General features: G+C 46.8%; 1 long non-coding RNA gene across 1 annotated transcript in view; it reads left to right on the forward strand.

The window, feature by feature from the left end:
• The first annotated feature begins 2,700 nt into the window (after positions 1-2,700).
• LOC146173052 (uncharacterized) overlaps positions 2,701-26,970 on the forward strand; it is a 30,642-nt gene continuing 6,372 nt past the window's right edge. The window contains exons 1-2 of the long non-coding RNA XR_014702360.1: positions 2,701-2,967; positions 20,232-20,591. This is a non-coding gene — a long non-coding RNA (uncharacterized LOC146173052). The remainder of the gene's footprint in view (positions 2,968-20,231; positions 20,592-26,970) is intronic.

Consider the following 26,970-nt stretch of genomic DNA (forward strand, 5'->3'; position numbering starts at 1 on the left):
GATCTTCTTCCTCTTGTACATACCATCATCAGCGTCCCGCGGCGCCGGCGCCGGCACGCGCTTGGGTTTCGTCCATCGGAATAAAACGCCAGACACGGCATCCCTTGCCTTGCCGTCTCGACCTGACCTTGTTCCACAATATATATATATATATATATATATATATATATATATATATATTCCTGGATTCCAAGGGAAGGAAAGCGTAGCAGGGGGCGGCAAAAAGTTAGGTGGGCGGATGAGGTGAAGAAGTGCGCAGGGGTCAAGTGGATGCAGCTAGCACAGAACCGGGTTAAGTGGAGAAATATGGGAGAGGCCTTCGCCCTGCAGTGGGTATAGTCATGATGATGAGGATGGTGGTGATGATGATGATGATGATATATATATATATAACATCCCATTACTCAGTTTATTATCAATTGTCTCGCCTACATGCCTCCGTCGTGTGCGCGTGCCATTCTTGAAGGGCACACCAGCCTGGCGTAGTGGCACGCATAATGAAAGTTACCCTGCAAATTCTTCTCGCCCAGAGGCTTTCGCTGAGATGAAAGGTGACGGTAAAGATGGAGGCAACCTCGCTAGGCTAGGGACGCTGTTTGCCCAACTCGCTGAACCTCTAGCACATTTAAGTTAAGCACCGAGTAGCGATCGTAGGACTTTTCGCCAACAGCAGGCGGTAAATAAACACGGTCATCGGTGCCCTTCGTGAGGCGCTTGGTCTTTTGAGCCTCTAGCAATTATCCACGTTTTCAATGTAACCGGTGATGTTTTCAACGATACGCTGGGCTCGTTAGCGCCAGCGTTACTGATCACGCAGCTCACGCACGGCAGGAGGACCGAAAGCTCCGGCTCACACTGGTCTTCCTAATATCCCATGTTGGAACGTAGGATTAATGATTGAGAAACTGGAGGTTTTCTACACCGATCAAACAGAACATCAGAGTTTTGAGCTTCATGCGTTGGCCCCAGCTGTTATGGCGCTTACCCCGCTCGTACGGGACCAACCAACGTTCAACGTCCTGCTAACCATATGGAATGAAAACGGCAGGGCCTCACTGTCGGACAGCACGTAGCAGGTGTCTACTCTGCGACGGGCTTTCAGGTTGTCGGTTTACCTCTTTCAGAGCCCTGAGAATCGTGCGACTGCTGAGCTCCCTCCCCACCCCCTTTCCTTTATCTAATTAGTTTGGTTTTTCGGGGAGTAGAACGCGCCATAGATGAATATATTTGCAAGAAGTTACCAATGAAACACCTGATCGGCGGATCATAAGCTCAACCTGAAGGGAACCGGTAATCCGTCAGAGAAGGCACCCTGAAGAGATACCTCGTCGTTGGCTTCAGCGCACAGTTGTCTTCTTCATTGCGATGTCAACAACAGAAGACCTCAAGTATTTCGCTTTAACTAAAATGTTGGCAAAAAGCAACAACAAAATAAGCTTTATTGACGCTTTAATAATGCCAAAGTAGTGCGCATACACCGACGGTGTGCGTGTGAAATGCCGAGTTGGGATTTTTTAGTTTTAACCTTTATCTATTGCAGGTTTCCCGAGTATCTTAGGCTCATCAGCTTTTTTGCGGAATCGCATGCGTTGTTGATCAGGTTATTTTTCATTGTATCTTTGGCAGAACGCAAATGTAAAACAGCTGATCGGCGGATCATAAGCTCCACATGAAGGGAACCCGTAATCCGTCAGAGAAGGCACCCTGAAGAGATACCTCGTCGTTGGCTTCAGCGCATAGTTGTCTTCTTCATTGTAATGTCAACCATAGAAGACATCAAAGATTTTGCTTTAACTACCATGTTGGCAAAAAGCAAAAACAAAATGAGTTTTATTGACAATTTAATAATGCCAAAGTAGTGCGCATTTTTCATTATTTTTCATTGTATCTTTGGCAGAACGCAAATGTAAAACAGCTGATCGGCGGATCATAAGCTCCACATGAAGGGAACCCGTAATCCGTCAGAGAAGGCACCCTGAAGAGATACCTCGTCGTTGGCTTCAGCGCATAGTTGTCTTCTTCATTGTAATGTCAACCATAGAAGACGTCAAAGATTTTGCTTTAACTACCATGTTGGCAAAAAGCAAAAACAAAATGAGTTTTATTGACAATTTATTAATGTCAAAGTAGTGCGCATTTTTCATTATTTTTCATTGTATCTTTGGCAGAACGCAAATGTAAAACAGCTGATCGGCGGATCATAAGCTCCACATGAAGGGAACCCGTAATCCGTCAGAGAAGGCACCCTGAAGAGATACCTCGTCGTTGGCTTCAGCGCATAGTTGTCTTCTTCATTGTAATGTCAACCATAGAAGACATCAAAGATTTTGCTTTAACTACCATGTTGGCAAAAAGCAAAAACAAAATGAGTTTTATTGACAATTTAATAATGCCAAAGTAGTGCGCATTTTTCATTATTTTTCATTGTATCTTTGGCAGAACGCAAATGTAAAACAGCTGATCGGCGGATCATAAGCTCCACATGAAGGGAACCCGTAATCCGTCAGAGAAGGCACCCTGAAGAGATACCTCGTCGTTGGCTTCAGCGCATAGTTGTCTTCTTCATTGTAATGTCAACCATAGAAGACATCAAAGATTTTGCTTTAACTACCATGTTGGCAAAAAGCAAAAACAAAATGAGTTTTATTGACAATTTAATAATGCCAAAGTAGTGCGCATACGCCGACGGTGCGCGTGTAAAATGCCGAGTTTAACCTTTGAAGTTGTAACCTTTCTCTATCGCAGGTTTCCCGAGCCTCTTTTCGGGCTCATAAGCTTTTCTGCGGAGTCGTATGCGTTGTTAATTAGATTATTTTCATTGTATCTCTGGCAGCACGCAAATATAAACTCTTTCCCAATACAACATTAGACTCAGGACGCTTTTCAGGAACACAATTAGTTTAGGCCAAGCGAAGATGCTGAGAGAGGTTTTCCTGGCTTGTTCACTGTGCGCACATATCATCCAAGGTAAGTCGTTTTTCGCACGCAAATATAAACTCTTCCCAATACGACATTAACCTCAGGACGCTTTCCACGAACACAATTAGTTGAGGCCAAGCGAAGATGCTGAGAGAGGTTTTCCTGACTTGTTCACGGTGTGCGCATATCATCCCAGGTAAGTCGTTTTTCGTCCAAGAGGCTTATTTTTCTCCAGTGTTCCATATTACACTGAACACAAATGAAACATTCCATCGGAAACATCGCAACTTTCGCAAACTCCCTTCAACTCAACAATTTTACAGGAACAAATCAGTGAATTGCTTAGGTCGGCTAGCAACAACGACTTGGCTGTGCATAACCAGCTGAAAAGGCGATGCACGATAAAAAGACCACTTTTTCCCTATACTACTGTGTGTGCCTTACCTCTTGCAGCCACGGACGCCGCCGGGGTGGCGCCGTAGCCATTGCGCCACACCGGCGGGGTCCGTGGCTACGGCGCTCGACTACTGTTCCCAAGGACGCGGGATCGAATCCCGGCCTCGGCGACCGCTTTTCGATGGAGGCGAAAAGCAAGGCGTCCGTGTGCTGTGCGATGTCAGTGCACGTTAAAGAACCCCAGGTGGTCGAAATTTCCGGTGTCCTCCACTACGACGTCTTTCATCATAGCCTGAGTCGCTTTGGGACGTTAAACCCCACAAACCAACCATCTTGTAGCCACGGCTTTGTTATTTGCGGTATTCTTCTCGATGGTGTGCTTGTAAATGCGCTTCGATTTGCGATCTTGATGCCAGCTCCACCGGTCGAGCTACCTTCTTTCACTGCGGCCCTTGCTTTTTTTCTTTCTGACAGATCATTGGATTGGGGCCCCTGCATAATATCTGAAAATACGTGTATCGGTTCGAAGACAGCTTTCGTGCCTCAGCAAGGAAGACATTGTAAAACTGGATAATATTGGTCGTTTATCGTGGCAAGCTGATAAGCTAATTCTATCAGGTAATCATTCAATGTTATATTTAGACGCGTAATTATAACTTGATATTGCAGCTGGTCATTCATAACAGTCGAGTAGAATACTCGCTATCTCGCAGTTAGCCGTGTTGTCAAAAACACTTTAGTTAACTGTACAAAAGTGGTTAGACCAACTACCCTGGATATGATCTCGGCTCACACAACAAGAATGTCTCTTGATTTCCTGCGCAGTGACTGTACCCTCAGTTTATCTTAAAATATTACTTTGTTTTAAATACCAGCCTTACCGTATCTCGCTGATTGAAATAAGCGGCGGGGTTAACCACTGAAAATCATAATCAAAACGCGATACTTAAAACAGCTTTTTTGAACGCACCCAGCCGTATAGGCATATGTCATGCGACGCCCGAGAAGTCGCGGGGCGTTTCTCATCTTAATTGGGAATTATAATGTCACCAGCGCTACTGTTCAGAAAAAGAAAATGACAGGCCGTGCTCTGGAAGAGCATGGTTTTAATGCTCGTTCAAGGAGTTGACCCCACTAACGACTACTTGGATAAAGACAGCATGATGGGCCGGCTAATTCCTAATGTGGACACGTGAAAAGCATCGCTCTTTTTTTTTTTTTTCCAAACCACATTTTAGGCAAGGTCAACCCCCGATCAATTTTCGAGGTGTCTAAGCCAGAGTTGGATGTGGCCATGTAAATGCTCCCAAGCACTGCGTAATATATAAGACAGCGCTGCACAGCTTCAATAATGTTTCGCGGTCATGACAACACACAATTCGCCCACCACCTCCTTATCACTGCCTCATTATCTCCGTGCCATTTTTCATCAAATTCCATCAAAATTGTAACGGCAACTGTCCAACCATTTTCCATCGCATTAACATAACTTGATTTCATCGTAGCATCACTCACTAACACGTAATATAATAACAATAATAATTGGTTCACAGGAAGGTAAATGCGCAGTATCTGTCACACTTGCTCTGTGGACACCTGAACCGCGCCATAAGAGGAGGGATGAAGGTGGGAATGAAAGTGGAAAGAGAGAAAGGGAAGCCGTAGTGGAGGGCTACGGAGTAATTTCGACCACCTGGGGATCTTTAACGTGCGCCGACACCGCACAGCACACGGGCGCCAGTGGGCCTGCGTGCCCTGAATTCCTACGCCTGAATAAAGGTTTTCCGTCTGTCAGTCAGAAGTTTTTTGGCAGGGTCCCACACACAACAAGCACATGTCAGAATCTGTCAAACAATTGAAACATAAGCATAAGCAGTCTTTAGAGCACGAACTGACGTTTTGATATTTTTTTTTAAGCCCCGCCGGGGTGGTGCAGTGGTAAGACGCCCGACTACTGTCCGGAGTTCCCGGGATCGAACCCGAACACGGCGGCTGCGTTTCGATGGAGGCGAAACGAAGTGGCGTCCGTGTGCTGTGCGATGTCAGCGCACGTTAAAGGTCCCCAGGTAGTCGAATTACTCCGAAGCCCTCCACTACGGCTCCCCTTTCTCTCTTTCCACTTTCACTTCCCTTCCTTCCTTCCCTTACGGCGCGGTTCAGGTGTCCACATAGCAAATGTGACAGATACTGCGCCTTTCCCTTCCTGTGAACCAATTATCATTATCATTTTTTTTAAATGAAATTCTTCGTTTTGGCAGCAAGACTAGGTTCACTTTTATTATACACGAGACACGGCGCCTGTATGTCGTGGCTGTGAGGTTCTGTAATTGCTTCCCACAAGAAATTCCCGGGTTCGCTCAGACTTGGCAATGTTTTGCCACATCAGGTCATCGGTGGAAATGTGGTTCGTCGGACGTGTGGCGCGCGCGTTGCAGAAAGATGGCACATGTAATTCTTAGCAAAAATGTACAACTGAATTTATTTACAGTGCATCCACTTTTTACTGTACGACCAAGGTCGTTACTACTATATTGAATTATCCGGAACGAAATGCCCGACTTAACCCGAAAGAAGACCCCATCCTGTCTGGCCAACTTGTGCCACTCGTAGCAGTTTATCGTCCTTTGGAACGCGGCCAACACAAAGCTCGACCCGGTCCGCGCCTCTAGCTCTCCTTCGACGATCCACCAAGCGTCCCTTCTCAAGTGTCCTTTTAACAGGGATAGCGTTAAAGGCCGCGTTTACCGAAAATCCAGCGTCGGCTTTGGCTTTGTGAGCGAACAATCATGAGCTTGACGCTGTCAGGCGGCAGCTGTCAGCTGACATGGCCGAGCACTAACTGGACGTATGATTGCCTGACATTACGTTTGGCAGGAGCTGCCAACTCGGGCCTCTCCTTCCATATGGGAAGGCAATATCGTAATCAGCGTGCCAGGACCCTTACATTCATCGAACGCCTATAGGTCACGCAGGCACGTTGATACGGCTTGGTTAAAGCGGGCAATTATATGCTATCGCGTCATACCCTCAAAGCGGAGCTTAGGTGTTCCCCGTAATTTTCGCGCCCAAGCATCTGCCTAAATCACTTTTCTCGACATGATCTTGGGACTGCCTCAGTGACCAATCGAGAAAGACTTAATATAAGCCAATCAGCAAGTTTTCTTCGAGCTGAAATGACCAATATAGCACTCTGCTGCTCGCGAGTTTGTGTACTCGCCATTGTGTATTTCCATGAATTCGTTTTAGCGCTTCCCCGAGAAGAAAGGACAGCAAGCCTGAATCCCCCAAACAGCAACAAAATAATAGACACTTTTAAATGCCACATCCACCAGCCGTGCTCACAGTACAGATGCACACGGCATGTGTGCTACGCTGGCGAACGGCGAGGTGTGAGAAACAACTAATTAATCATGCCATTTCATTAAAACGGCTCTCAAGTGTTCTTAATTGGCGCTGTACGCCCGTAGCATTCAATGCGCTACACTTGTCAACCGCCCAAGAGCATGCTTTCTTAGAAAAGGGCCATAAATGTCTGCATACGCACAATGCGCGGAGGGCACGACACGTAGGCTCCGTCCCTTTGCCTAGCGCGCCTCCTTTCAGGAACCTTGCCTGCGGCACCGTTTTTCTTTACAGCCTGACGATCCTTTGCGAGCAGAGTTTGCCCCAAATGTTTTCGAACAGTCGGACGGTTGGGGCGAGTGCGACTCGAGGAACCGCAAAAGAAAAAAAAAATATCAAGACAAAGACTAAACAGCCTTCGGGGGTGCAGATGTACACGACCCACTACTCAGCAGTCTGTAAACTTAACTGGCTCTATTGCGACAAAGATCTTCTTGCTGGGACTTTTTCTTATTACATCCTTAGGGGGTGCAGATGTACACTACCCACTACTCAGCAGTCTGTAAACTTAACTGGCTCTATTGCGACAAAGATCTTCTTGCTGGGACTTTTTCTTATTTCTTTCCCGTGCGGGGATCACAGACACACCACTCAAACTTCTCAATGGGGCCTGTAATGGTAGTGCATAAAAATCGTGTGGGCGATGGGCTTGCTAGAAGCACAGTGGAGACTTTCAAGGAAGTACAAATTGGCTTGGCCTTCTGAACAGCACCATGCGCTGTAGTTTACAATCACCTATCAGGGGTCGTTACACTCGTTGGCTAATCATAAAGTCTTATTATCTGTCCCTTGCAATGTATTTACCGTGCGCTGAACTTCATGTATGCTCCTCTCTGCGGCATTTATTTTCACCACTTTAACATATTATTCCATATCCTCCTGAATATATTCACTGCATTTCAATGAACTAATATTTTATTACCTTTGTAGCTATTTACGTTAACTATCATATGCGGCTTCACTTTTCACATTTAGTTCTCAAAACAATAATAATAATAATTGGTTCACAGGAAGGGAAAGGCACTGTATCTGTCACACTTGCTATGTGGACACTTGAACCGCGCCGTAACGAAAGGGAGGAAGGTTGGAGTGAAAGTGGAAAGAGATAAAGAGGAGTCGTAGTGGAGGGCTGCGGAGTAATTTCGACCACATGGGGATCTTTAACGTGCGCTTACATCGCACAGCACACGGACGCCTTCTTCGTTTCGCCTCCATCGAAACGCAGCCGCCGAGGTCGGATTCGAACCCGGCTAAGGTGGACTGAGAACGTATCGTCAATAGACATTCTGCTGGCGTCTTATGTCATCCCGGTGTATATATAATGTCTATTGACTATAGGTGGACTGAGAACGTATAGTCAATAGACATTTTTATATTCACCGGGATGACTTAAGACGCCAGTAGAGTCCCACCTTTCTCCCTTTCTTTACGGTGTGGTTCAGGTGTTCAGAGAAAAAATGTGACAGGTACTGCGCCTTTTCTTTCCTGTAAACCAATTAATAATAATAATAATAATAATAATAATAATAATAATAATAATAATAATAATAATAATAATAATAATAATAATAATAATAATAATTGGTTCACAGGAAATAAAAGGCGCAGCATCTGTCACACTTGTTTCTGTGGACACCTGAACCGCGCCGTAGGTGGAAGTGAGGGAAGAGAGAAAGGAGAGTCGTAGAAAATCGTGCTATTTAGCTTATCGTGGGCGTCGCAGATGGTTATGGCGGCTCAGGTACTCGTACGAGCCCAAACAATCTTCCATATTCTGCTGTGTTCTCTGGAAAAGACGGCTGCCGGAAGGCACCAAAGCAGGCGGCCAGCTGCGACAACCCTGAACCCGGGCGCTTTCTTTCAATCGTAGCAAATAGTATCCTGCGGCAGTGGAGTTTCACAATGATGGTCGCGTATCACACCTTCACCAACTTGAAGGGTGGTGCGTGGGAAGTGTCGCAGATAATGAAGATAATTATTGTGGCCTTCCGTTTGAAGCGGACTATCAACGAAGGCTGAGCGGGAAAAAAAAGCGGAAAAAAAAATTGCCGACAATTTCCTAATGCGAACTTTGAGCGCAGCTCGTCAGCTGTTTATTCTTTTTCGATAGATTGAGGCAAATATTTCGAGCAAAATATGTATGTACAATTGCAGGCAAACTAAAACTGTCCTACACTTCTTCTGATATGAAGACCTTTCCACTAAGTGGTCGACGAAGCAGAGGAATCCGTGTTACCGCAGCTGTAGTTCACGTCAGTTCTCTAGGTGACGGGGGAGGCACCCTGATGAACGTTTGCGTCGCTGGCGTCAGCGCACTGCTCTCGTCATTGCAGCGCTAGCAAACAACGGTGTGATAACTTCGCCTTTGATACATTTTAAAAAAGAGAAAATAAAATGTGTTTTGTCTAATGCATTTGAATGATGTTGACACTTGTGCACGCAGAGAAAATACGTAAAAGGAAATCGAAACTGAACTTCCGGAGTTCCAGCTTTTTCCTAGAAGGCTTTCCCAGCCTGTTTTCAAGTTCATTTGCTCTGTTCAAAAGCCGTGCGTGTGGTTGGTCGGCTTGGCTGTAGTGCTTCTGCAGCAGCAAGAGACCATTCTACATCTGCCCTCATTCAAGAGTAACAAAAGGACGTTTTTGTGACATTGTGAGTTTTGCTACATAAAAATGTTGAGAGAAGTTTTCTTGGCTTGTATACTGTACACGCACGTGCTCCGAGGTAAGTCGCTTTAAGACAAGAAGGCTATTTTAGTTTTTTGTAATATTCCAGATAAACCTTAACGAAACGCTTCATCGGAAACATAACAACGTTAGGTAACTCGTTTCAACCCTTTGGCGAAAATCGTAAAGAATTTCATACGAACATGCAACCATCAAGGGCTTAGGCCTGCTATCAGGAATGAGTGGCTAGCGAAGAAACACAATAACGTGGAATTAAACCCCCTTAATATCTTAGGAGCACACTGTGAAGCTGTGGAAGTGGCAGGTTTACACTGAAACTCTTTACGCTCTTCCCTGTGATTGCTGCGGTGGGTAATGGCAGCTATGCTACACAAGTTCGTTCGGTAGATTATTTTAGATGTTTATGAGGTTATTATGCACCTACCTCAATGCATTGCTTTCTGCGCTCTCTTTATGGTAATTTGACACTGTGCGTATCTTGCCACTAATCGGCAGTGTTAACTAGAACTGGGGTGATTGGTACTAGTAGTAGTATAAAATATATTTGAGAAATTGGGTGACTGGATTTCTGTTGAGCCCTCGATGCCCATGCTTCGACATTAGGTGAATTAGCTACGCGGCCCCTTGAGGGAACACAAAGAATCACCACAGAGGCAAGACGACAGTGCGTAGTTTAAAACTTCAGCTCTACTTATCGCGCTGCAACTCTCAAGGTCATTCACTCGCGTTTTTGACCTCGAGTCGTCTGAGTGGGATAGAATGGAATAGAAAAAGATATTTTTACAGATTCAATGTGTTAATAACAATTGGTTCAAGAGGAGCCGTAATAGAGGACTACGTAGTAATTTCGACCACCTGGGGATCTTTAACGTGCGCTGACATCGCACAGCACACGGACGCCTCTTCGTTTCGCCTCCATCTAAACGCAGCCGCCGAGGTCGGGTTCGAACCCGGGCACTCCGACACAGTAGTCGGGCGTCTTATCACTGCGCCACCCCTGCAAGGCCGATTCGATGTGTTAGTGACCGTTTCTGGTCACTTGAGCGCCGTGGTCGATCCTCAGTCCAGGATGCCGAGCGTAAGCGCGATTAGTGACGTCACTCCACGTGACCTGCCACGGAGAGGCGCAGTTGCGGCGCTTGCACGGATGTTCTCCGCCTTGACACCACGTCACTAAACGCTTGGTTGCATAACCACGCTTAACTGGGATAAACATCCGCAATTTTATTCTCTATTCCTGACCTTATTCTACGTATAACCCTCGCTCCTATCCAGCAATCATCAGAACGCCTACGTCGATTAGCCATCTCTCCAAGCAGCCCACGCGTCTTCGAAGATAGGAGAACAGAGTACGTCTTTCTTCTCACCTCATAGGGTTACCGCAAAAACAGAAGGAGCTTCCCTCCATTTTTTGATGTCGACTGTTTCTCACCCATTGGTTGAAAAATTATCGCTCGTAAATGAAAACGAAGGATTCCGGCTTCACTGCCCTAAAAGAGCTCTGAAGAAGCCGAGCTTCTGGCGTAAAAATTGGCCGATCATATGATATTCGACACGTTCGCTAACACCACAACGGGAGCTGCCAAGAAACGACTTCCATTAACACATTTATGGTTCTTGGGATCTCCAGTGCATTTTGCGCCTCTTCCCGGGATGCATCAGTTGCAGTCGTTTACCTCCCTTTGTTTCTTATGCTGGGCTGGCGCCCGAACATCTGCAAACGAAAGGGATACACACAATGACTACAAATGAACATTAAAAATTTCTATGCGCTAGCACGAAAGGAAAAAAAAAACATCGAAAGAAAAAAAAAACAAATACAAGCTATTCTGGAATATGTTTCTAGCACATCAGGCTCTGTTCCATGTTCTCTCCATCCCTTAAACCCTATTTCTATCATACAGCCTGTGCCATTTTTGTTGATTCATTACCTTTATTAATACATTATTGATACATTGATACATTATTTATACATTGATGCGTCCTCAGCGCTCAGTGACGACTCCTCGACCGACGACCACGGGTTCGTACCGGTTGTCACTAAAAAAGTAAAACGCCGACTGCGCCGACTGCGCCGTCAAGCCGCCAAGTCATCCTCATCGCGCACGGCTACGGTCATCACGGCGCGAAGTGTAGCAGCACACACGGCTTTATTTGTACCGCAAAATCAGACGGACAACCTGGACCATCCAAACAGGCAAGCTACCTCCATGTATCTGAAGAGTCTCGTACCTGGGGCCATCAAAGACGTGAGGATAAATCCTTACAAAAATATCCTTGCCATTGATGTCGCTGAGCGAAGCGCACTCGACAAATTAGCCGCAGTAACCAAACTCGGAAATATCAGCGTTCGCCCTCTTAGTTTCCAGGGCAGCGGGACCACGGCTGGCGTCATTTACAACGTTGGCATTGGCATCAGTGACGTTGACTTGCATCAGCTGATCAAGGCGGTGACTGATAGCATTACCATAGTCCAAGTTCGCCTTGGAAAGTCAACATGCATCAAATCTACGTTCAAGGGTGATTGCACACCAGCGCATGTTATGGTCGGGCACTTTCGACATTCAGTTCGACCATTCGTGCCTAAACCGTTACAATGCAGGAAATGCATGAAGATAGGCCACGTGAGCGCTGTGTGTAGCAACCCCACTGTGTGCCCCAGATGTTCAGAAGCACACAGTGCTGATGCCTGCCGAGCGAACGCCTTGAAGTGTACCAACTGCAGTGGCCCCCCCGACTCATCTTCGCGAGACTGCCCTCGGCTAAAAACTGAGATGGCAGTACTGAGGCGAATGGTGCGAGATGGTTCCACGCACAGAGACGACAGTGCAAAGGTGCGACGACGTCGCTCGCACCGAAAACGATCGACAAAGAAGGCAACCACCGTTGAAGAGAAGTGCTCGTTCCCGGCGGACAAACTTGTCCGAGAGGCAATGAAAGGCCTTCCCCTCAGCGATGGGCTGATCAGGTTGGAGGGCATTTACCGCCTTCTTGAGGGAGGGCCTGGAAAAGTCAGACAGGGAGACACAATTAGCGAAAAATGTCCCATCGGTGTGTGGCGCTTTAGCAAATGCATCGACCTCATCATTGCTCTGAATGCCACTGTGACATGGAACCCATTACAGCGACAGAAAGGAGCCTGCATCCTCTAGGGCCTGGATTCGAGCTCGTAGTTAACAAGCCTATAACTGGGAGCAGTGGCGTTTGGTCAGGAGATGCAAAGCCAGCCTCGATTCGCACAGGGTGTCAATGGGTCATGGGATCTGGCAGGTCACGAGGTAGTCCGCCGCCAGGTGGAGTCCTGACAATTCGGCTGCAAAAAATGGCAAGGACGCGGTCGAGAAAGAAAAGTACAAAAAGAAATTTAACACTAGGATCAGCTACATAAACATGCAAGGAGGTATAAAAAGAGCGAAATGGCTTGAGATAGAGCGGCAGTTGAAGGATGACAAAATAGGTGTGTACGCTCTTTGCGAGACTCATCTCAGGGATCTACAAGATCCGCCGTTTATAGAAGGCTACGTCTGGGAAGGGTGCAACAGAACGAGAACGGAAAAAAGGGTGGAGGGGTAGGCATGTTGATACACCAGGGAACAAATTGGCAAAAAATTAAATCATCTTGTAAAGAACATATCTGGGTATCAGGAACAATTGCCGGCATAAGGACATGGCTAGGGGTAGTTTATTAGGAACAGGACAACAATGCAGGCAAGAAAACAAGGATCTTGTTGAATGTCTCAATGACAATATAAGCCAGTTTGGATACGGGGCTAATATTATTCTGCTGGGGGACATGAACGGCCACATCGACGATCTGGATGGATACACGGATTGTAACGGGAAGCTAATGCCAGATTTCTGTGAGCGACACGATCTAGTTATAGTAAATAGAGAAACAAAATGTGAAGGCCGAATCACGTGGAAATTCCGCAACAGGCAGAAGACCATTGACTACTGTCTTATGTCGCAGGAAATTTATAGCAAAGTCACAAAAATGGAAATAGACGAATAAGGGGAGTGTAGTCTGGGAAGTGATCATAAACGTATTAGTCTGCAGATGGGGCCCTTGCTGAAAAGAGAAATGGAACTTAGACAAAAAGTAAACGCAAAATTAAACGACGATCAAATAGCGCAGATAGCAGCAGACAAAGAGGAAGCAATAGAGAGAAGCCCCATGGAAGACTGGGATTATGAACAGGTAGAACTACTCATAAGGAGGAAAATTAGAGAGATTAAAGTAGCAAACCGCTGGAATGGAAAAAGGAAGCCACGGAGCTGGTGGAATGAGGAAATCACGGAAGCTATTGAACAACGACGGGCTGCTTCAAGGGAACACCGAGTGGCAAAGAAAGCACAGGTATCTCAGGAGGAAATCGACCAAAAATGGGAATCATATAGACAAAAGAAACTTGAGGTACAGGCCCTCGTCCAAAGTAAAATAAGGCAGTCCACCGATCGCTGGATGGCTGACGTACACGATGCCTCTAGAGGTGGAGTAAGAAAATTCTGGAACCATATAAGCTGGCTAGGGAAGAAGAATCAAAGAAAGCAGGATCGGATTCAAGATAACAAGGGAAATTGTTTAAAGGGAGACAACACAGTGAACTACATTACATCAGTTATAGCCGAGTGATTTAAGAGCGACGATGGGGTAATCTCCGCAAATCAGGAAGCAATACAAGGTAGCAGAATACAAAGCAGCTTAGAACTGTCTCATATAAACTGGAAAAAGGCAGAAAAAAATATTCCTAAAAACACATCTACTGGAATAGATGGAATTCCGATCAAGCTGATTAATGAATTTGGTCCAAAAAGTAAGGAAACGTTGTTAAAAGCTCTGGAAACAGTCATAACAAATAAGCAAATTCCGGACAGCTGGCGGCAGAGTAAAATGAATTTGATTTATAAAGGGAAAGGAGAAAGGATGCACATAAAATCCTACAGGCCAATTACCATAACATCTGTTATGTACAGGTTGGCCATGCATGCGGTGAAATTAAAGGTGCAAGCATGGGTGGAAAGTAACAAGATGCTCGGGGAACTTCAGAATGGCTTTAGAAATGGCAGGCGCTTAGTTGATAGCCTGTTCGTGCTTGCTCAATGCACCGAAATATCTAGAGTGGAAAATAGACCTTTGTATTTGGCCTTCCTGGACATAAACGAGGCGTGTACGACAACGTAAACAGGGAACTCCTGTGGAAACATATTAAAAGAAGGTATCGGTTATGAGATAATAGAGTTCCTACAGAAAATATACCGGGATAACAAAGCAGAAATTACATGGGAAGGGATAAGAAGTACGGAAGATGTCATAGTATGCAAAGGATTAAGACAAGGCTGTCCTCTATCACCGCTGCTGTTCATGCTTTATATGATAAACTTAGAACTGAGGATACAATACAGTAATCTAGGTTTTGACATGTCATATAGATTAGGTGGAAAGGCGGTAGAGCAGCGCCTCCCCGGTTTGATGTATGCAGACGATATTGTGCTGCTAGCTGAGAGTCTGGAAGAATTGCAAACTCTAGTTAAGTATTGCGGAGACGAAGGGGACGCTCTAGGCTTCAGTTTTAGCGCAGTTAAGTCGGGTCTGATGATTTTCAACGGCTCAACTGATCAGGGCCTTAAAATGCAAGGCCATTAAATACCCAGAGTAGCAGAATATAAATATCTGGGGGTATGGGTAAACGAAGGATTGGTATACATTGGAAAGCATGAGCAATCACTTAGGCCAAAGGGCGAAGAAATGCTGGGATAATTAAGCATAGGGCATTGTGGGAATACAACAGGTATGAGGTTTTGAGAGGTATTTGGAAAGGAATGATGGTGCCCAGACTTACTTTCGGAACTGCGGTTTTGTGCCTAAAAGCAGAGGTACAGTCGACATTAGAAATAAATCAGAGAGCCATTTGACGATTAGCATTAGGTGCCCACGGTAAAACCACAAATGAGGCGGTACAGGGAGATATGGGCTGGCCATCTTTCGAAGTACGGGAAGATCAGAGTAAAATATTATATGAGGAACGCCTGAGGAAATTGGACAGTAACAGATGGGCAGCTAAAGTATTTAAATACCTGTACTTAAAAAGCGTTTACTCAGAATGGAGGAAAAGAACTAGGAAGCTAACTAGTAAGTATGCTAGTCACCAGGACGGAGAAATAAAAAGCGTTAAGCAACAGGTGAAAAGCACAGAAGGTAAAAATTTGATAAATTCGATGGAAAAGAAACAGAGTGTGGAATTATACCGAAAGTGGAAAATACAGATCAGGAAGGAAGCTTTCTTTGATAACTCAGGAGGCAGTGCCCTACTTTTTAAAGCTAGATCAGGGTGCCTTAGAACAGCCACAAAAAGAAATTTAACAATGGAGATGACGCATGTGCTGTATGTGGTAACTCCAGCGAAACAATTGACCATATTGTACTCGAATGTAATGGTATTCATACGGAGGTTGGTGCAGGCGCAGTCACTGCTCCTGAAGCTGCGGGGTTTAGAGATACCAGTGACCGGGTGAATAAACCGGCGGTGAAAACTAGCAAAAAATGACTGGAAGATTGGTGGCTTAAAAGCAGAGAAGTGACATAATGTTAGTAATCTAGAAACAAAAATTTAATAAAGAGAATGATGGTTTAGTTAACCAATCTAAATCAATAATTAGGATATAAGGAGAAAAATGAGCATGATAGCTACTGCTACCAGCCCGTTTCAAAGGGGACGCTCCTATATTCCATCCATTCATTCATGCACGCTGACCGGGAAAGACAGCCTTCAGGAGCTGGAAACCCTATCTGAGGGGCCTTCATAGCCACGGCAGCGTTGCCCTTAGATGGCAATACCGAGCCGTCGGTTAATAGGAGGGTGCTTCATTTGCCCTCTTCCATGAGGGCAGCCGCAGCCTGGCCAAGGGCATCAGCAGGGAAGCGCGCTTTTTGACCCCATCCACATACACGGTGACCTGTAAAGGGGGACGTGTTGGCGGTATCGAGTACCTTGGTATGGGTCCGATTAAGTCCGACTAGGCAGCCGTCAGTTGCCCCACTCGTGAGTGAGGGGCACTGCGCTGACATGCCTGGAGGGCAGCTCAGTCGGGAGCGTGGTGAAGGCGGTCCACGTGCGTGAGGACTCTCTAAGAGAGCAGCAGGGTCAGGGGGTAGACGCCAGCATCCGCCAATGTGGCCTACACCCTAGAGCGCTGCGTTGCTCCCAGCAGGAGTCGGATGCATCTCCTGCGGGCTCCGTTAATAACGCTCACCCTGGTGAACCCGAAGGAGATGAAGGGAGAAGTATACAAGATGGTTGAGGGGGCCACCGCCGCAAACAGCCGGATAGCCTACGATGTCGTGCAGCCGTTGCCCCCTGCAAGAAGGCGTGTGGCTGCTCGGTCGACCCGGATAAGGTGAGCCAAGTAAGCCTTGTCCTCAGGCATCCACGTGAGGCGGTGGTTTATCAGAAGTCCCAGGTACTTGGCCTGGCGCTTCCAGGACAGGCTGGTGTCGTTGATTTTGAGGGTGGCAGCTCGGGCTGAGGCTCATGCTCCCAATAGATGGACCATTAAGGCCTCCGACTTTGAAGCCGAGAGCTTGAGCCATTTGGAGAGCATTGACTGCTGGATAGAATCGAGGGCTCACTCCAGGGCTTTCTTGGCGGAGACCATCTGTCTTTTTGGTGTTCGAAATCAGAGAGCCACGTCGTCAGCATAAATACCAGTCAGGGCTCTATGATGGCAACCGTGTTTGATGGCGCTCGGCAGGCCCGCCATGACCAGGTTGAACAGGAACGGGTGGAGTATATACCCCTGGGGTCACTCCGGTCTTGATGGGGCGAGGTGAGCTGAGGGTCCGTCCAGCCCTAACCTGTAAAGAGCTATGGGAAATGAAGGCTGGTATGCAACGCCGCAGGCTATCTGTGACCCCCAGGTCGCCCAAGGCCTGAATGACGTGATGGATGGTCTCATGTAGTAAGCAATCAAAGGCTGACTGGACATTCAGGAGGGAGATAAGGGCGACATCTCCTTGGTGTTTTGCCTCCACCAGGGAAGACACCGCATCTGAGATGGAGTCCGCGGTGCATCTGTGTCTCCGGAACGTGGTTTGACTTTCTGGGAGAAAGTTCCTCCCCCGGTTGATCCAGAAGAGACACTCCAGTGCACAGACTATGTCAGGAAAACCGGATGGTACGACGCGAGGTACTGGGGAGGTTTTCTCGTCTTTAGGACGGGGAACATGATGGTCATGGTTCAGCTCTCAGGAACGGTACCGCTCTCCCAGATGCCTCTGAACACCTCCAGCAGGCGGGCCTTTTCGGGGGCGTCCAGGTTTCGCAGCATCTGTAGGGTGATCCCATCCGCACCTGTAGCTGTCTGGCTGTCTCTTCTTAGACCTGATGAGGGCCAAGAGAAGCTCGTGGGTGGTGATGGGCTCAAAAAACTGGGCATAAATCTTAGAGTACGCTGCAGCAGGATGCTGCAGCATCAAAAACGGTGCTGGGAGAGAGAAAGAACACCGCAGCTCTTGCAAAATTTGCTCCTCTCCTCCGGTACGCTAGAGAGACCTTGAAATCTCTGGAAGCCGTGGTCTGCTGCACGCGCGCCCTTCTCAAGGACACGATGTGAGGAGGACTGAGTCCGTGTGGTAGAATGCATGGCCTGCTCGCTGGTACTGGAAATTTCTCGCGGCTTCCTCTGTGATCTGTTGAGAGGCGGCCTTTGGCCCTTGTAGGCGTGGGTGAAGGTGCCCAGTGCCGTGGACAAGATTGCGTATTCTCCCGCCCTTCGATGTGGACGCTTCTCGATGGTTCCACTTGCGCCGCTTCATAAGGCGGGCGCGCCTAGAGAGCTAAAAAAGGTCCACCGCGCGGCCTTAGAGGGGCCTTTTAACGTTGTCGCGTTAAATACCTCTCCCAGATTGATCTACGTGAATGGCCCCGGCCACCGGCACACCGTTTACTAGTTTCCGGTTGAAATTCGCTCCATGGGGGTTAGCCTTAACGCTCATGAGTCCAGCCGGTGGTGATGGTTTAGCTGTCTAATGCAACGACCAGGTAAGCTGACATGCATGCTTAGCCATGGGTTCCTGTAATGGTCCTGCCTTAAGCTATTTTTCGGTTATGCGTTTTATTACGCGCGTCTCAGACGTGGTGCTTGATGTCACACTGTGACGAGTGGAGAGTTGCTTCAGTGCCTCAGGGGCTCATGCCAGATGTTCACCGGCTCGCGATCATTTGTTTGCTCATGCGCGAAAATAGCAACATGTTTGTGCGAATGAATAAGAGCACAATCAAATAGGCCGTTTGGTTGCTCCGTTTTAGGTTTAATTCGGGTATAGCTTCGAACCAGAATCGCAGACGACTTTGAATACGAGAAGCAGAAGTCAATGCGCAGGTTCGAGACTTGTCGATTGTTATTCAGGTTTCACTGCTTCACTGCTCCACTGCTGTCCCCACGATGGCGCCCTTATACGTTCGAGAAGTGTAGAGCAAGCAAACTTTCGTTCTGTGTTGTATAATGATTTGCGACACCTTACTCAAAAGAATACCTCTGAGATAGCGCAGAAAATGGTACATATAAAATATAATTGAACTTTAGCCCCTTGCAGCTTCTGTTTCAGCTGCGAAGCGTCGGCGGAGGCCGCATGGGACGTGAAATAACTGCAATATGGTCCCTGCTTTGTTCCTTTTATTTCACAACAGTTCCCACGCAAGCGTTCCCAAAAGTAAAAATAACAAAAGAATGAATATCCGCGGTTATATTCCAGATTTTTTTTTTTTCATCTCTCGCGTGATCTTAGTGCTTACCGAAACCGAACGGTATGAGAAAAAATTTAGTGATCAATTTTTCAGCCACTAGGTAAATTCGGCATCGCGAGTCATGGATACTGCTGCTTTGCCCACTTTTCGGAGGAAGAAAGAAAAAATCTCGACAGTAATTGTAAAAAATGCAGAAAACCCTTTTAAGGTCAAAAATGCTAAATGATTCATTAATCTGGAACCCCCTTCAGAGGCATTTAATCTGGAAATTAGAATCACTTTAAAACAAAGCTGCCCGGTTCACTCCCACAATTTAGCACGAGAGTCTATTGTTAAGGGAATTAAAAATGTACTTAATTTAAAGTGCTTAGAAAAATGAAGGCTCAGTTACCTTTTGTAATATTTCCATAGGAATTGTCGAGCACCGTCGTCATACTCCGCCACTCCAACCGAGCCCGCACATCGCACTTTTGGGTGCCTTGAAAACACTTCAGTATTCCATACATATTTCTTGGTACTTACTTCATCATTCACAACTTTTTCTTATATTCCCCACAGGAATAAATTTTTCATAAAAACATTGCATCAGCTACGCCACGGTGCACATGTTCGCATATTGATGTCTTTTTTTTTTAATGTGAAGCAATTGTTGCATTGCTTGTTCTTCAAGTTTACGTCTACGGCCGTTTTCTTTTTCTCATGTCTCGTGTGCCTCTCTCAATGCATGTCCCCAGTAAGGGACTAATCTGTCTATAGTGCCGACTGGAATCGATGCGAAACAATTTTAGTAGAAGCAGCGCTAGGCGTTTTCTGGATTGTTCTTTTTTTTTTTTTTTGTTAACAGAAGGCCGCGTCCTTCCTATGATGAAATTATCAAGTAATTTTTGTTTAGCCTTGCATGCTTATGTCAGCATCACGCGGTTAGCACATGACAAAGATGATAAATTTTTTATAGTGCATTTAAACGCCTAGAAAAGAAATGTTCCAAGTCCTACTATCTTGCCCCTCACTATCGAATGCGCGCACTGAAATGTGAAGTACTGTAAGGTTGCTCATGTTCTGGCGCTTTTGTGCATGGTTACAGGCAGCAACGCGGAATCGGAAGCCGATCAGAAGGTCGACAAGGTACTTTCTATTATGAACAAAACGATCTACCAGAAAATTCCCCAAGAACCAACGTATCTCCTAAATGATTTCAAGAACTTCACTGCCAAATCTCCCAGCGCAACAAATGTAACTTTTGTATCTCTGAATGGACTTGACTCGCTAAGAAGAACAAACTCGTGCGTCGTCGGCCTAAACAACGAGCGTTGCGAAGTGAAATGCGAAGTCGAGTTCTCCACATTAGATTGCGTCGCCTTAGAAGCTTCCGACGCTGATTCTGGTACTGTGCACACGTTGAAGGTGCGCAGTAAAGGGCTCTTCGAATTCTATTACCCGGCAGGTAAGTAGCTATACTTTAAACTTCCAGACTCAGCTTCGACAAAGCAATTTTTTTTTCATTGATTTTGCAGCATGTTCCCAAACATTGAATGCCCTTGATTTTGTATTTCAGTGGTTTTTTAAATGTGTATTTTTGTTTGTCTTGAGAACACAATAAGAAACGAACCTGTATAGCGTAAAGAAATGGGCGTGCTTGCTAGAGGCTAAATGAAAGTAGCGAAACGGTTAGACGATATTATTCATATAAATTCATTTGGAGTTGATGCTTCGTACAGAGCCCGTTCTTTCTCAACACTAGCGTTAAAGGGATCATGAAATGGCTAGAACAGCCGGTGATAACAAAGCCAGCGATTTATTATTAGCTTTTAAAACACCTTTCTTTTTAAATTCGCGGGGTGCTCAGTTCTCGCGTGGTGGTGAGATTTGGAACTATTCTACCGGGAGCACATAAGGTCTAGAGGAACACGCATAAGAAACATACTTACATAAATGGTACGCACACCGCTGCATTCAAGCCGGTAGTGCCGTGAGGTCGTATACCTCACAACCACAGAGAGCGATAGGTTGCCACTGGCTGCAGCCAAGACGGCCGCGGCGTCATGGACACATTTCCGGTTGCTGCAAACGTCGTCTACTCGAGTGCTGCGTGCACTGAATGCGTGAGCCCCTGCGCTTGACGCTTCGGTTCTCGACGTTAACCGAAAAAATGGAGGCGTCTCAGTAAAAGTGCGCGTCGGCGTCTGAGTGCGAAAAGCGCGCGAACTGATCTGATTAAACATCGTACCGAGGGCACTTTACTTCTGCTTCAGATCATATTGCAGGGGCAGCACATAAAATAGACGGCGTCAACTATCCAGTACCGACCGACTGCGCAGCAACAGCATGCTGTAGACCCATTTCGTCTTTACAGCATCGATAATTTGTGCAGCATGTTGACAATTGAATGACATATGTGTGTCAAAAAAGGTCTGCCCTCAGCTGCATCGCGAAAGTACACTAATTCGCACCGGTTAAATGCAGTACCGTACGCCGCCAGGTTACTTGAGATGCCACCCGCCAGCGCTGCGGCCGACGCCACTCCGGCCATGCGCTGCTCCCTGGTTGTCGCTAGGCCTTATAGGCCGGGCCCCGGCCGAAACGTCGGAAATAAACCGTTGTATATATATGGGGAGAGGGTGCATGGACAAAGCTTGCAACACTTTGGAGGCAACAGAGCGCTAGACTTGCGCACGGCAGTCCAGCGATGGTGATGGAGTGCCGCAGCCCTGCACTCCTCAACGTTTTCATTCCAATAGTCTGCGTGAATGGGAAACAGACAAGAGGATTGTAATAAGGCTTCAGGCGGCTAACGTGAAGAATCTTACGACCATGGCGGCGCTGTTCGAAAGAAGGGATGACTGGCTCGATGAGGTATAGTTCTAGGTACGTGAGTTCCACGACGCGGTAAGGACCACGTTACTTGGTAGCAAATTTGCTGTTGGCATCCACGACTAAAATTGAAACATGTTTGTCGCTGGTGTGCTGATCTTTGCGATAGCCTTGCGTGTCGGAGGTAAATCTTCAAGTAACTAATAACCTTCCTCGGCCTTGTCTGCGATTTCTGACGGAGACGTATACTCAGAGGCATCTTGATGGTATGGCGAAATCGTGTTGAGAGCACAAGATGGTTCACCTCTATGTAAGAGAACAAGGGCGAACAACCAGCTGTTGCCTAGTTGGCAGTGTTGTATGTGAGCGCTAGAAATGACAAAGTGGCTTGTTGGGCGAGTTGGTTGGAAAGATGGAAAGAGACAAAAACACACGTGTGTTCGTCTCTATCTGTCCAGGTTCAAGAGCTGTTTTAAAAGAATTTTACGAATGACAGCATCTAGTCCAAATTCCAGCGCCCAGAATCAGATGTATAATACAGAGCGAAACCAAGGATTCAGTTGGACCTCTCTTTGCTGCTGCTCGTTGGCTGGTGGTCGCGTGTAGCCACTTGTTGAATGGATCTGCAAGCTGATAGGAGCGCTTGGACGACACCGGAGAGAAGAAGAAATGACCGTCGCCTAGGGCTTGACGATTGACGACGACGATGACCCATCGATTACCAGCGGGAATGTTCCGGACAGAGGACAGCAAATGTCAAAACCCATGTGATCAAAAGGGTGAACAGGGCATGCTAAATGATGCAGAGGGCCCGCCAGGTGCCAAAAGGGCATCTTCTTTTGTTGACAGACAGTAAAAGAGCGAAGGTAGCGACGTTAAAGGTTGCACATGCCCTGACAAAGGTGATAGTGTGCTTTTAGGACGCCGGCATAAGCGCTTACGACTCAGCCTGATGACGAACACAAATATCGGTGCGTAGGTAGTACAGAATAGCAATGAGGAATTTTCTGCCGTCTGAGTTTTAATTCTGTCGGTAAAGAAGTCTGTCGCCGATGAAGAAATGGGAGGCTTGCAGGAGGAGTGACCGAGGACGTGGAACAATAGAAGGGCCACCGATGATATGGAGCAGAGAAGGAATCGAAGGATCCCCCCTTTTCACGGAAGGCATATATCCTCGATAGTGAGGGCTGTCGATGAAGTCTCCGGCGAGGGCAACAGCGATGCACGCTAGGACAGCGGTGACCGAAAAAAGAGCATCGGCGTCAGAGAGCTTTCGACCGAAGCGGTACACTACACGGCTATCGTATTTCTGTATCCTGAGAGCCCAGCGTTCGGGCTGGCCAGTCGGATCCTTAAGAGAAGCGAACCAGCAGAGAGCATAATGACCTGCACTACTCCTAAACAGTTGACGTGCAAGTAAGATCGATGGCTCGCACAATTACCAAGAGCTCCTTTTTGGTAAAGAAGTAATTGGACACCGAATTCGTAAGAACAGGGCTTGCGTAGGTGACAACGTATATATTGACCTTCCTTCAAGACCTTCCTAGAGCAACTAACGTATTTTCTATCCCATCCTATCCTAACGTATATATAGAAACCAGGCTTGCGCTGGGCAGGAACTGCACCGAGGTTAACACCACTGGTATCGATGTCGAGTTGCGTGCTGCGGTAGGGTCGTAATGACGGAGTATTGGCGGGGACGTCGAAACAATATGCAGCCGTGGAATGCATCGCCGCAAGCAGGCGTCTTAGAGGAGAGGTTAGTGATGCCTTTCAGAAACTGTGTGAAGGGGGCTATGGTGGATGAGAAATTTCATGCAAAATTACAAAAGAACGAGCAGAGAACCACGGCGCTTCACAGGGTTTTGAGAGAGGTCTGTTTCGGAAAGCCAGTAACGGCTCGCAGCTTGCCAGGATCAGGTAGAACTTCATCAATGCACACGAAGTGTCCTATTATTGTGAGCTAGCGGGCACCGAAGTAACACTTTTTGATGTTTAGTTGAAGACAGACGAGTGTACGACAGGCGAGTACCTGGCGGAGGGGAGTCAGGTCTGTGAGAAAGTTGGTTGAAATGAGGATAACATATCGTCCACATAGCACTGACAGTTGTTTCATGTGAGGCCGCGCAGCACGATGTCCATCATTCTTTCGATTTTTGCTGAGGCGTTACATAGTCCGAATGGCATAACTTTGAAATGCTATAGTCCGTCCGGGTTGCGAAAAATGATCTTCGCTTGATTAGCCGCCGCCATAGCAACCTCAAAATACCCGAAGTGCAAAACGAGGAAGTAAAAATTCTGCGCCATGAAAAAACTCTAATGCATCGATTATTCGTAGGAGGTGGAGATACACACCTCGACGATTAATTTTGTTTAGGCTACGATAGTCAGCACAAAAGCCCCACTTTTCTTATCTAGGACCACATGCAGGAGGCTAGCATGCACTACAGGACTATCGAACTACACCGGGTTGCGCGTGTAACTGTTCGGCGGTAAGACGGCGCTCAGTATAGGGGACACATAATACAGGCGCTGGTGCAGAGGTAGGTGAGCACCAGGGTCGATGTGGTGGGAAACGGTCCTTGTTCGGCCCAATGTAGCTTCTTGGGCGTCGAACTAGGCGCCGCGTCGGTGTACGAGGCCAAAGAGCTACTCGAAGCGGCGCGGCTCTGAAGCGCTGTCAACAGAACGGTCAAAAAACGAATTCCGCCAACACTCTCCAAACGCTCACTTTTAGACTGTTAGCTATGGGGTGATATTACACTATTATTGCGAATTACAGCCACCTTCATTACATATAGTATGTTTATTCATCATATCAGTTATTAAATTTCATAAACGTGTGAACCACAACATGATTGTTTGACACCAAAACCGGCACCACCTGCACCAAACTGTTTGGCCGTGATGGCCGTCTGAAGCTCCTCAGAATGTAAAGTTTGGGGGCGGAAAGGTAAAACCGAAATTCCGCTCCGCCGCGCGGAAAACAGGCACTGGTTCCAGGAGATAGGCCGCCATCGTCTGGCGCTTTCCCTGTTCTACTGCCATGCCTCAGGTGCCCAGGGGTTGCGGTGGGTCAGGAATAGGTGTCCTTGTGCCCCGGCACAGTGGGTCAGTTGCCGTGGTGTAGGCGAATTGACTGCTCAGCAGCAGTCGGGGTAGCTACGTGCTGTGGGGTACCAGATACCGGAACATGGCTCTGGAAGGTACTGGCGAGCTGGCTTTGTAAACGCCAGGACCAAGGAGGTGAAAAACCCACCAACGACGCATAGACTTCCGTCCTATTGTCCTTCGTTCTGTTCACCACGAGCACTGGTTCAACCCACGCGCGATCACACTTCACTTCCTTTTTCACTGGTCATGACACACTCACGGCCGCTGTCCCCATCATCACAGTGTAGATTCCATCACTAACCAGGATAAATTCCTGAAAACTTTCATGCCGGTATTGGCATCCTCTCAGTAAATGCTGCGGGCTATCGTATACGTACTGATTCAGTAATCGCAACGTTCGCAGGGTACTCTTGTCCGTGTGAAATCATGGTATATTACATGCTGCGTTGGCATACTGCAGCCCCGACAACTACAGTGTAAGAATGTCTGCCGGCTAGACCACAGTGGTAACCCTGTAAGTCGGCAACGCGCTGCCGCATTTGCGACAGCTGATCATTCGTCCAATGCTTGCACTGACGTCCCACCTGTCCGATGCGTGTCGATGAACATTATTCAGCGTGGCAGGTTGGTAGGCGCTTTTTTATCGGTCTTCCTTCCTGTGATTGTGTCCTTGCGCCGTTCCAATGAATAGGTGCGCGCACACATGATCATTTGTGCAGATGACAGAGCTCTTATGCAAGTACTCTCCGCATGATCGCTACTGATATATAGTCAAGCTTAACAAAGTTGGTTGATACCGTGGTAAAGAATTACGGTTGTTGCTGGTTATGCCACTGTAGATGATATTCATCCAAGCACCTATTCTGCGTCCACGCATGTGACTATAAATGACTGTTAACCAGTCTATCGAGCGCTTAATTACCAGTCAGATTTTGAAATCAAATGTCAATCTCAGAATCGTTGTGCTTCCTCCTCTCCTTCTAAACCGGATCACGCACATGAAAATACAAATAAATTTGGTTCACAGCAATTACACAGAAATCAAATGTGTGTTCAAAGAGGCTACTGCTGCCTCGTGTTTAAACCAATAATCATGACAGGAATCTGTCTATGCCAGCTAGTGAAATTGCGGCTCTATCTAATCTTCTTTCCACGGCTTACAGCCCTGAAGCTTATTCTTAAACTTGCTCCACACACTTTCCTACAGTAAACATAACTCTCTCTCTCCTAATTCTCCTTTCCCAATTCATAATTTTCGTGTTTTTAGAGCTGATCATGGGGACTTGCTAGCATTGGTTTCAACGAAACTTCATCGCGTGAAAGTGCCTTATAAATTGATGCCACCTGATTGTGAGATACCTACAGTTGAAATCTTTAATCTACAGTGTGCCTTGTTACAGCGGTAAGTATCTACTTTCCTGCAGGTATCCTCAGGACGGATGAGCTAGATGCTTTACTGTGCAATAACTCAAAAGTGTGTTTGGCTGGGGACTAATTCGCATCATGCTACATAGGGTTTCAGAAGACTATAGTGGCTAGTTAGTTTAGTTTTGGACGTCAGCAATTGGTATGCGCGGTTAAAAGTCTCACGATAACTTACATGGGGATAAATTATCTTTCAGCTATTGGTTTAACGTTAGTGTTAATGGTATTGAGTTTTCATCATGGTCTACTATTCCCTATAGGTAATGTCTTTGTCAAGTGTGTAGAGCCCAGGGGTCTGATTCTGAGCCACTTCATGCGTCTTGTAATGCATTTTCAGTAATCCGAACCTCTAGATGGTACGAAGATTTTTGTCCTGCCCTCACCAGTGGGAAGGACCTCCACTAATGCTAAATCACCGCCACTACACTGTTCAGAGGACCTCAGGGCTCAATAATTTTTACAAAGGCTGTGCA

Source organism: Amblyomma maculatum, chromosome 11 (assembly GCF_055883805.1).
Source record: "Amblyomma maculatum isolate TAMU_Amacu chromosome 11, ASM5588380v1, whole genome shotgun sequence".
Taxonomy (NCBI): Eukaryota; Metazoa; Arthropoda; class Arachnida; order Ixodida; family Ixodidae; genus Amblyomma; species Amblyomma maculatum.